The sequence below is a fragment of the Tachypleus tridentatus genome, chromosome 2 (assembly GCF_004210375.1).
Source record: "Tachypleus tridentatus isolate NWPU-2018 chromosome 2, ASM421037v1, whole genome shotgun sequence".
NCBI classification, from domain to species: domain Eukaryota; kingdom Metazoa; phylum Arthropoda; class Merostomata; order Xiphosura; family Limulidae; genus Tachypleus; species Tachypleus tridentatus.
Window position 1 is genome coordinate 19839382 of NC_134826.1, and position 13192 is coordinate 19852573.

The 13192-nt window shown below is 35.9% G+C and overlaps 1 protein-coding gene across 1 annotated transcript in view; it reads right to left on the bottom strand.

Annotated features, from left to right (window-relative positions):
- LOC143239100 (glutamate-gated chloride channel-like) overlaps nucleotides 1-11962 on the bottom strand; it is a 180243-nt gene extending 168281 nt beyond the window's left edge. Inside the window, exon 1 of the mRNA XM_076479926.1 lies at nucleotides 11615-11962. The gene's annotated coding sequence lies outside the window, so the exon portion shown is untranslated. The remainder of the gene's footprint in view (nucleotides 1-11614) is intronic.
- Between the last annotated feature and the right edge of the window lie 1230 nt (nucleotides 11963-13192).

The window sequence follows — 13192 nt, forward strand, 5'->3', positions numbered from 1 at the left end:
CCAAACATAAAAATGACGCAGTTCTTATCCCTTACCAGACATTAAAATCACACAGTTCTTATCGCTTACCAAACATAAAAATCACGCAGTTCTTATCCTTTACCAAACATAAAAATCACGCATTTCTTATCGCTTACCAAACATAAAAATCACACAGTTTTTATCGCTTACCAAACATAAAAACCACGCAGTACTTATCGCTTACCAACCATAAAAAGCACGCAGTTCTTATCGCTTACCAAACATAAAAATCACGCAGTTCTTATCCTTTACCAACCATAAAAATCACGCAGTTCTTATCCCTTACCAAACATAAACATTAAGCAGTTCTTATCCTTTACCAAACATAAAAATCACGCAGTGCTTATCCCTTACCAAACATAAAAATCACGCAGTGCTTATCCCTTACCAACCATAAAAATCACGCAGTTCTTATCCTTTACCAACCATAAAAATCACGCAGTTCTTATCCTTTACCAACCATAAAAATCACGCAGTGCTTATCCCTTATCAAACATAAAAATCACGCAGTGCTTATCCCTTACCAAACATAAAAATCACGCAGTTCTTATCGCTTACCAAACATAAAAATCACGCAGTGCTTATCCCTTACCAAACATAAAAATCACACAGTTCTTATCCTTTACCAAACATAAAAATCACGCAGTTCTTATCCTTTACCAACCATAAAAATCACGCGGTGCTTATCCCTTACCAAACATAAAAACCACGCAGTTCTTATCACTTACCAAACATAAAAATCACACAGTTCTTATCCCTTACCAAACATAAAAACCACGCAGTTCTTATCCTTACCAAACATAAAAATCACACAGTTCTTATCCCTTACCAAACATAAAAATCACGCAGTTCTTATCCTTTACCAACCATAAAAATCACGCAGTTCTTATCACTTACCAACCATAAAAATCACGCAGTTCTTATCCTTTACCAACCATAAAAATCACGCAGTTCTTATCCCTTACCAAACATAAACATTACGCAGTTCTTATCCTTTACCAAACATAAAAATCACGCAGTGCTTATCCCTTACCAAACATAAAAATCACGCAGTGCTTATCCCTTACCAACCATAAAAATCACGCAGTTCTTATCCTTTACCAACCATAAAAATCACGCAGTTCTTATCCTTTACCAACCATAAAAATCACGCAGTGCTTATCCCTTACCAAACATAAAAATCACGCAGTTCTTATCGCTTACCAAACATAAAAATCACGCAGTGCTTATCCCTTACCAAACATAAAAATCACACAGTTCTTATCCTTTACCAAACATAAAAATCACGCAGTTCTTATCCTTTACCAACCATAAAAATCACGCAGTGCTTATCCCTTACCAAACATAAAAATCACACAGTGCTTATCACTTACCAAACATAAAAACCACGCAGTTCTTATCACTTACCAAACATAAAAATCACACAGTTCTTATCCTTACCAAACATAAAAATCACGCAGTTCTTATCCCTTACCAAACATAAAAGTCACGCAGTACTTATCACTTACCAAATATAAAAATCACGCAGTACTTGTCCCTTACCAAACATAAAAATCACACAGTTCTTATCACTTACCAAACATAAAAATCACGCAGTGCTTATCCCTTACCAACCATAAAAATCACGCAGTTCTTATCCTTACCAACCATAAAATCACGCAGTTCTTATCCTTTACCAACCATAAAAATCACGCAGTTCTTATCCTTTACCAACCATAAAATCACGCAGTGCTTATCCCTTACCAAACATAAAAATCACGCAGTTCTTATCGCTTACCAAACATAAAAATCACGCAGTGCTTATCCCTTACCAAACATAAAAATCACACAGTTCTTATCCTTTACCAAACATAAAAATCACGCAGTTCTTATCCTTTACCAACCATAAAAATCACGCAGTGCTTATCCCTTACCAAACATAAAAATCACACAGTGCTTATCACTTACCAAACATAAAAACCACGCAGTTCTTATCACTTACCAAACATAAAAATCACACAGTTCTTATCCTTTACCAAACATAAAAATCACGCAGTTCTTATCCCTTACCAAACATAAAAGTCACGCAGTACTTATCACTTACCAAATATAAAAATCACGCAGTACTTGTCCCTTACCAAACATAAAAATCACACAGTTCTTATCACTTACCAAATATAAAAATCACGCAGTACATATCCCTTACCAAACATAAAAATCACGCAGTTCTTGTCCCATACCAAACATAAAGTCACGAAGTACTTATACCTTACCAAACATAAAAATCACGCAGTTCTTGTCCCATACCAAACATTAAAATCACGCAGTTCTTATCCCTTACCAAACATAAAAATCACGCAGTTCTTATCCTTTACCAACCATAAAAATCACGTAGTTCTTATCGCTTACCAAACATAAAAATCCCGCAATTCTTATCGCTTACCAAACATAAAAATCACGCAGTGCTTATCCCTTACCAAACATAAAAATCACGCAGTTCTTATCCTTTACCAACCATAAAAATCACGCAGTTCTTGTCCTTTACCAACCATAAAAATCACGCAGTTCTTATCCTTTAACAACCATAAAAATCACACAGTTCTTATCGCTTACCAAACATAAAAATCATGCAGTGCTTATCCCTTACCAAACATAAAAATCACACAGTTTTTATCGCTTACCAAACATAAAAACCACGCAGTACTTATCGCTTACCAACCATAAAAATCACACAGTTCTTATCGCTTACCGAACATAAAAATCACGCAGTTCTTATCCTTTACCAACCATAAAAATCACGCTGTTCTTATCCTTTACCAAACATAAAAATCACGCAGTGCTTATCCCTTACCAAACATAAAAATCACGCAGTGCTTATCCCTTACCAACCATAAAAATCACGCAGTTCTTATCCTTACCAACCATAAAATCACGCAGTTCTTATCCTTACCAACCATAAAATCACGCAGTTCTTATCCTTACCAAACATAAAATCACGCAGTGCTTATCCCTTACCAAACATTAAAATCACGCAGTTCTTATCGCTTACCAAACATAAAATCACGCAGTGCTTATCCCTTACCAAACATAAAATCACGCAGTTCTTATCCTTACCAAACATAAAAATCACGCAGTTCTTATCGCTTACCAAACATAAAAATCACGCAGTTCTTATCCTTTAACAACCATAAAAATCACGCAGTACTTATCCCTTACCAAACATAAAAACCACGCAGTTCTTATCGCTTACCAAACATAAAAATCACGCAGTGCTTATCCCTTACCAAACATAAAAACCACGCAGTGCTTATCCCTTACCAAACATAAAAATCACACAGTTCTTATCCTTACCAAACATAAAAATCACGCAGTTCTTATCCTTTACCAAACATAAAAATCACGCAGTTCTTATCGCTTACCAAACATAAAAATCACGCAGTGCTTATCGCTTACCAAACATAAAAATCACGCAGTGCTTATCCCTTACCAAACATAAAAATCACGCAGTTCTTATCCTTTACCAACCATAAAAATCACGCAGTTCTTATCCTTTACCAAACATAAAAATCACGCAGTGCTTATCCCTTACCAAACATAAAAACCACGCAGTTCTTATCGCTTACCAAACATAAAAATCACGCAGTGCTTATCCCTTATCAAACATAAAAACCACGCAGTGCTTATCCCTTACCAAACATAAAAATCACACAGTTCTTATCCTTTACCAAACATAAAAATCACGCAGTTCTTATCCCTTACCAAACATAAAAATCACGCAGTTCTTATCCCTTACCAAACATAAAAATCACGCAGTGCTTATCGCTTACCAAACATAAAAATCACGCAGTTCTTATCGCTTACCAAACATAAAAATCACGCAGTGCTTATCCCTTACCAAACATAAAAATCACGCAGTGCTTAACACTTACCAAACATAAAAGTCACGCAGTACTTAACACTTACCAAACATAAAAATCACGCAGTACTTGTCCCTTACCAAACATAAAAATCACGCAGTTTTTATCGCTTACCAAACATAAAAATCACGCAGTGCTTATCGCTTACCAAACATAAAAATCACGCAGTTCTTATCGCTTACCAAACATAAAAATCACACAGTTCTTATCCTTTACCAAACATAAAAATCACGCAGTTCTTATCCCTTACCAAACATAAAAGTCACGCAGTACTTATCACTTACCAAATATAAAAATCACGCAGTACTTGTCCCTTACCAAACATAAAAATCACACAGTTTTTATCGCTTACCAAACATAAAAACCACGCAGTACTTATCGCTTACCAAACATAAAAATCACGCAGTTCTTATCGCTTACCAAACATAAAAATCACGCAGTGCTTATCCCTTACCAAACATAAAAACCACGCAGTGCTTATCCCTTACCAAACATAAAAATCACACAGTTCTTATCCTTTACCAAACATAAAAATCACGCAGTTCTTATCCTTTACCAAACATAAAAATCACACAGTTCTTATCCTTACCAAACATAAAAATCACGCAGTTCTTATCGCTTACCAAACATAAAAATCACGCAGTTCTTATCCCTTACCAACCATTAAAATCACGCAGTACTTGTCCCTTACCAAACATAATAAATCAAAACTGCGAACCGTGCTCCGTGTGCTGTTGCCACGACAACGTGTTCTGTCTGCACTTTGGTGTCGCGAATGCGCTAAGAATGGATATAGAATACCACTCTTTGATCAGACAGAAATAGTCTGGCAGTGGGTACTGTTGAATAGCTGCCTTCCTTCTAGTTTGTCCTTTCAAAATTAAGAGGACAATGTACATAAAGTCTTCGCGGAGTCTTGCGCGATGTTTCTAAGAGAAATTGGATAAATTTTCTAATTCTCGTGTTTACGCATGCGAATATTATTGCAAAGGACTTCAGGTAACGTAGTTTACAACGGGATGAACACATGTTTTGTGAAGAGAAATAATCAGTATTCACTTAAATATCTCTGTGTCATCAGTGTTTTGCCTTCGGTTTTTCATCAAGAGGTAAACAATCCTACTGAACAAACGACCAATCTTAACACAAGAAATAGCTGTGTTTAGTAGGGGTGTTTATCTCTTGGTAAAGTCGTAAGGCGAACAGTTGATGCTACAAATATATATCATTGGATTTTGACCGATTTCCTTCATTATATAACACTTCAGTACCACTTCGTAGTTGGTTATCAGTGATAATATCTGTATGAAAAGAATTATTATATTGATCATCGTGATTCAATAGGAATTGTTCTTGTTGTTGTTTTTTTCATTTCGCGCCAAGCTACACGAAGGCTACCTGCGCTAGCCGTCCCTAATTTAGTAGCGTAAGACTAGAGAGGATGCAGCCAGTCATCATCACCCACCGCCAACTCTTGGGCTACTCTTTACCAACGAATAGTGGGATTGAGCGTCACATTATAACGCTCCCATGGCTGAAAGGGCGAGCATGTTTGGTGCAATGGGGATGCGAACCCGCGACCCTCAGATTACGAGTCCCACGCCTTAACTCACATGGCCATGCCGGGCCTCATTTCAAGAGAATATTTCATTTTCCTTTAGTTATGAGTGGTTGATTTAAGAACTGCGTTTTTAAACGTAAACTCGACGTTAAGTCTTCCTGATATACTACAATATATATTGTAGTTTACACTCTCGTGAACCTGCTTTATACAAACATAAGTACATTGTAGCACAAGGGGAAATCTGATAGAGTAATGTACTTACCTAAATGAATATCGAACACAAAAAATTGACTCTAAATACGTCTTCACCGTTGTTATTATCTCATGAAATAATGGACTACTGTGGAAATCCGCAATAAAATCGGTAACCAGTGATGAACTGAATGATGAACTGGACTTACCACTGTCTTTCAAACAGCCTCTTTGCTAATTAATCGAGAATAATAAATTAGTACCATTAACGAGACAAATTATTCAGATGCTATATAAACATAAGTTGTCTATAGTTAGTAAAAGGAAATTTAAAACGGCAATCATATAACATGTGCTCCACCATTATATGAAGTTTAAGTTTGCCGTTGTTATTACTTTGGAATGGAGGATCTTCGCTTCTCTAGCCTGATACTCTCGTCTCCAAGTTCTGGAACGCCATACTCTCCATGTTAAGTTGCCTCGTTCGACCCATGTGTTGTACAACCGTTTAAAAGTTCCACATCTGCGACAACTTCGTACTCGCTATGTTATCAAATGCTTTCCTCCTCCAAACATTGTCTCCTCTGCTTTCCTCGCCACTAAAGTTAATTTTCCATGGACAGATTTTATCATCTGCTTGTCATATTTTGAATTTGTATCTTGTGTCACGTCACTTTCACCGGATGATCCCAATCATTTTGCAGTTCCTATGTCTCATCTACCATCTTCTATATATCCAGTGCAGCACGTGGACTGTTTAAACTTTCCGGAGTGACTCCTCTCTCTATATTCACCCTCTGCTGTTCCTTCCACTCTTTATGTGTGTTTTCACTGCCTGTCTTTCTGCTAATACACTTCATTTATTTCGAACTCACTATACTCTCTATTTCTTCTACTCTCGTACTCACCATAATTTTCCTCACCCTTTTATCAGTCTCTTACATCTTTTATTCCTTCTACCATTTCCTCTCTTTCTTCGTTTGACCGACGAGAGGGCGTAACCCTCTAATGACCCCTCAGCCCCTCCTCGGACTGGATTGAAACGGCATCCAAATGGTGATGATTTGTTTTTTTTTTAGGGGAACTGATGAAAGATAGAACTGTCCGAAACCGGTAATTCAAATGATAAGTGGTGAATGGGATTCTAAAACCTTATGAAGGCAATCCGTCAACCGTGTTAAATGGCAGATCGTCTTTATTTTCGGCATAACACGAAACGCAAGTGTGAACTCAACACGACATATGTGTCAGAGTAGTCTGTAAAAAAAAAAAAGAACTTGTACAATGGTGAGTGACAGTTTGTTTTGACGATAGATGGCTCTGGGTTCTAGTGATCAGATAAAAGTCTAATATGCACATATGATTAGGAGACAACTCAAACATGTGAAAGTGTTATCATATCCAGTTTCCATATTGCCTTTGATACAAAGAGCGAGCCTGTACCGCATTACTACGCAGTAATTACTTAAGAAACATTAAATATATTTTGAATATATGTGGCGGGCTTCTTGATAAATTGTTATATAGAATGAAGATTTATCTGCAACCAACGAAGCATCAGCAACTGAGGACATTCCGTTGTTCACTTAATTATTGTTTGACAAACTACATTAGCATATTAATTTGTAATCCTGTTTTCAAATTTTGAGACACCTTAGAGGAATGCCAGCAAGCTGATGTTGGTCAGTCAAAGAAAGGAATGGCCCGGTATGGCCAGGTGGTTATGGTACTCGACTCGTATTCTTAGGGTCGCGGGTTCGAATCCCCGTCACACCAAACATGCTCGCCCTTTCAGCCGTGGGGGCGTTATAATGTGACGATCAATTCCACTATTCGTTGGTGAAAGAGTAGCCCAAAAGTTGGCGGTGGGTGGTGATGACTAGCTGCCTTCGCTCTAGTCTTACACTGCAAAATTAAGGACGGCTAGCGCAGATAGTCTACGTGTAGCTTTGCGCGAAATTCAAAACAAACCAAACAAAGAAAGAAGGACTCGTTCTATTATCTGGTCTTTCTAGAAATTAAGTATACGTTTAACATGATTTATTACTTTCTTAAATGAATAAAAATGTCTCCATTAGATAAAAGTACTATTTTTTATTTATTTTAACTCAGTTTTATTGTAAATAAAGGATAATTATTTAAGAACGACATTCCAATAGTAACTACATGAAACGAAATTTACATCTCATCAAAGGCCATGTTATATTATTAACAGCACGTTTTCTAAAAATAGAGAATCAATAAACGTAATGATCTGTAACTTTATAAAAGAGTGGATTCTACTTTGCTGAAACGTTTGTTTTGCTGTAAAACTCCATGGATCTTTCAGAAACACATGTGGTTTATCAGGAGAGAAAGTGTTCTTATCACACGAGTTTCGAAACTCACTTCAAGGATGTTTACAGAATTGTATGTGCTTTCCTTGTAATTCGAAGCAAGTTTGAAGACGGTGCGAAGTATATTGTGTTATTGTCAATGGTTTGACGCTCTTCATGAATTTCTTGTTTGAGACGTTCAGTGGCCAGATCTCTTCTTTGTACACATGTTCCTTAAACAGCCAACATAGAAGGAAATCCATGAGAGTCAAGTCCAGAGATCTTAAAACTTATTCCTGGGGACCATCTCTGTAAATCCAATGTCCTTGGAAGGTGTTACTCAACTAGGCTCGGACTTCGGAGGTGCAAATCACCCATGGTACTAGACTTTTCGGACACCCTGTATTTATTGTGTCATTAAGTTAGCTTGAAATTCATACCTAAATTATTCCTAAAGTTAAGGAACGTATTTTTACGTGAGCCGATCGTGTCCTTGTAATTAGCGTGCTCGGAGGGTGAATCCGAGGATTTCCAGATTCGTGTCCGTTGTCGCAAAAAAAACAACAAAAACAACCCAATAAAACTACCGTGGTTGTGAGTGTGCTCTTAACAATGACGGAAAAAATCCTACCGTTTGACCAAACAAGAATAGCTCAAAAGTTTATTGTTAGTCCTATTTCTATTGGCTATCCATCTTTTCCCTACTTTATTATCTCAGAATTAATGACGACTAGGCGTATACAGTCCACATGTAGTTTTATAGTAATTTTTAAAGAACAACAACAAAAAAACACAATGAACAACTCTTTTACTTCCTGGTTTTCAGCCACCACATTGGATGATTGATTATTGTTGGAAACTTGGAACATGGCCCATAACAATTTATGGACGTGAGATCCCCCTGGAGGATAGTGATAACTCTAATAATGAACAGTGTTAAAATGCTGGGTTCGACACCAGGCAGATAGCTTAATGTGGATTTACTCTAAAATCAAACAAGCAAACAACATCAGTAAATAATAACAATAAAGCTTTCTCTCCTGTTTGTGAATACTTTCATTTGATTCCACAAACCTTCTAACAAGTTGTAAAATGTTCTGTTGTATACTTGTAAGGTAACAACTTTTATTTTCATGTTTATATCATATGAACAAACACGTTTTTAATTTCGCGTTTCCAGGTGGGTTAAAGCATTCGACTCGTAATCTGAGGGTCGCGGGTTCGAATTCCGGTCGCACCAAACATGCTCGCCCTTTCAGCCATGTGGGCGTTATAAATTATCGGTCAATCCCACTATTCGTTGGTAAAAGAGTAGCCCAAGAGTTGGCGGTGGGTGGTGACGATTAGCTGCCTTCCCTCTAGTCGTACACTGCAAAATTAGGGTCGGCTAGCGCAGATAGCCCTCGTGTAGCTTTGCGCAAAATTCAAAAACAAACAAAACAAAATAATTTCACGTTTATTCCTGAATAGCCTATCGTAAATAAACAAAAGTGACCATACCTGTAGCTTTATATCAAAACACAAGCACTGTCATAACGTATAAAACTAAGTGTCTTCAAACAATCGTTACTTAATAAAACAGAAAAACTAGAAAAGAAAATTGTGAAAAGCTTAAATAAGAAATTCTTCTGAAAACTTTACACAATGATATAATATCTCAGGGGTTTCCAAGTGTATTAATCAAATCCGAAAATGCGAAATGGATGCAACAATGTAAGCTACGTTAATTATTATTTTTTTAATTTCTTCGAGAAGCATGTAACAGAGAAAGATGTTTCCTAGTTTGTTCGTACCAAGCTACTCAATGTCTATCCGTGCTAGCTATCTCTAATTCACAAGTTACAGGCTAAACGAAAGAGGGCGAATTTACACCATCCACCGCCAACGTTTGGAGTACTCTTTCACTAACAAATAGAGGGGCTTGACTAAATATTATAACGACCCCACGACGCGAAAATTCAAAGAATTGCTACCTGTTGTTGTTGTGACGGTATTTTTTTACTGTTATCAGTTTTGCCTTGGGTTTTAATCGTAAGTTTTAACCCTCAAGTAGTGATATTTTTCTATGAGGTATTGGTCGTCAAATTAGGTGGTTTATTTTGAATAACCTTATCAATAACAAATTGTATTGCTGCAAGTTAACATTGGTCTCGAGAGTTCCTTTAGTTTGTATGTGCGTTTAAATGACTTAATTTATTTACACAGGTATAAGAAAAACCTGTGGGGTCTTTCAATTCTTTTCACGATAAAAATAAGTATTGCACATTTAATCAAATTTACAGCTATCAGAAGTAAACCTGCAATAATGAATTTCAGCACATGGAATAACATATGTATTCAATAACACTATGCAACAATTTTCACTTTTTCTTGTTCCTGGACAGAAAGTGTTATTTCCCAACTGCTTATGCTTAAAGTAAATGGAAAAGACCTATTTTTCTCTTCAACCTTTGCTTTTGTGACCTTGGAGCGTATAATGAAAACATGATGGGAGACTATACTTGGGGGCTGATACGTGAAAGTGATTTACATTACAGTCGCAAATCTCGAAAAACTACGAACTTCTAAACATTTTTGTATAACTTTAGTATAAATACATGTAAGTTTTGATTCATATGTTGTTTTATTCAGACCTTATGTAAATAAAAATTTGCAAATTTGTCCGATTTTACAAAGAAAATAGGTTAGTTTGTAAATTTCATTAACCAGGTCACAAAAGCAAAGTTTGAAGGGAATAATGGTCATTTTTTGTACTTTTACAACATAAGCAATTAAGAAATAACACATACTATTCAGGAACAAAATGTGTGTTACATGGTGTTATTATTAGCGCCAACAAACAAATTCAACAAATTGCTAACATACAGCAAGTGTTAATAAGTATATATAAACAATATCTGTCGATATAAGTGTACAAAGAAAATCCGCCGTTTAACTATGTATTTTGTCAAAACTTGGTTTCACCTCAAAATTGAAAATTAATCAAAACAAATCAGAATAGCAATCGACTGTTGGCATACAAAACACGTTGTCACTTGTTAGTTAAAATATTTTTGGCACACTCCACTGCAATTTATTACAAAGTGTTTTTAGTTGAATTTAAATCTTAGATCAAAATCAAAACTGACCACAATCAACCAGATAATCAATCAAATATTGTCATACAAGTTAACAGACAATCACTTGTTGGCTGATATGTTTATCGGCACACTCTACTGTGATTTATCATAAACTCTTTTCAGTCAAATTCATAACCTAGCTCAAAATCAAAACTGACCACAATTAACCAGATAATCAATCAAATATTGTCATACAAACTAACAGACAATCACTTGTTGGTTGATATGTTTATCAGCACACTCTACTGTGATTTATCATAAACTCTTTTCAGTCAAATTAATAACCTAGCTCAAAATCAAAACTGACCACAATTAACCAGATAATCAATCAAATATTGTCATACAAATTAACAGACAATCACGTGTTGGTTGATATGTTTACCAACATATGAAGTTTATCTGCTGTTGCTCATCCTGTTGCTGTTTACTTCCCCTACCTCTAAAGCTCTCTGTACACCTTTTATCAGTTCCTACTGTATAATAATAAATGACAGTTAAGATTCTTACCATAGTGTAGTAAAGAACGTTGGAAATCTACAAGGCAGGAAAGACGTAGTCTCGGGCTTTAAGCTTTGCAAAACTCGATATGACTGGGCACAGCGGGCAGCCGATGTACTCAGGGAGTAAGAGAACCGAGTTCGTGTGACATCCGGGAGCTGCGAAGAAACTGGAAGAACGGTAGAGAAGAACCAATGAGCAACAGCGTTTGGCAAGCGTTTATAGCAGCTTTCGTCAAACTCAAAACGGCAATCAATAGAGAAACCCAGAAAGATTCGGAATGCTAGAAAACACACGTGACGACAACACGATGGGAGTTTTGTCTTGTTTTAAGGTTGCCAGGAAGACCGGGAGCATATACGATTATAACCCCTCCCAATGTTTTAATTTTAAATATTGAGGAATTATGTAACCCTTTAAATGAAACACTAATATCTCTTTCTTTTCAACTTAAAAATTCTGAGGCAGCACAAATATGTTTACTTACCACAAAAGCAACTTAAACAGGAAAATTAATATCCTTTAAATACAGCGTCCTCTATTGAGATATTTGTAAAACTTCTTCCACGATATTACTATATTACCCTCAGATTAGATTTTAAGTAGAAAGAGCACAATGAACTGTGGAATAAGGTTCAGTGTTATTTTTTCAAGATAACGTGACAAGACATGAAATTTCACTCTTTTATATAATAGTCTTTCGGAAGTGAAAGTCATTTGATAAAGCACATTTAACGAGATGTCGTGCTACGTTATAAAAGTCGCTTCAAATCAATTTGTTTTCTTAAACTTTTTCATTAAAAAAATCGTGTTGAACATAGCTGTAAGTTTAAACGTACTCGAGTAAACGTTAAAAGAAGTTAACCATTAACAAATGTTGACCGCAGTCATCATGTTTAGCCATCTTTTGGGACATAACTATTCCGAATTTAAACGTAAAACAACGACAAAACGATTCTTAATATACATAGGTGGGCGTGTGTGTGTTTTTATTATAGTAAAGCAACATCAGGATGTCTGCTGAGTCCACCAAAGGGAATTTAACCCCTGATTTTACTGGTGCGAATCCGTAGACTTATCTTTGTACCAGCAGGGAACTTTTGAGGAGGTAAACGTTTTGATTGGCTATTTATTACATACTAAGATTATGTCATTAAATTCATAATTAGATTTATTAAATCTTATTGGTCAGTTATTTTTGTCAGTATTATTGCACTTATAAAGATTATCTTGCATTGTCAGCTTGGTATATGAATTTAAGGCTAATCCAAATCTGTTGAGTTCACTGTATTTCGTCAGATATTATTAGAATTTCCATTGAAGGCACTGTTGACAGTAAACGTACCCAAATGATAAATTAATATATTCTAATCATTTAAACGTTTTAGTTCCATAGCGTACTAATGTCTTCTATTTCTATTCGGATAGTGATACATGTTTATCTCCTATAGTTTATGTTATTTTTAAGATTTATTTTACACACAATGTATGTAGTTAGTTTTTAATACTCTGACTGGTGCCAGACGTGTTCCGATTCGCACACCTTTGTCGCCCCAAAAAAACTATTTGATTGTTTGAGAACATTTA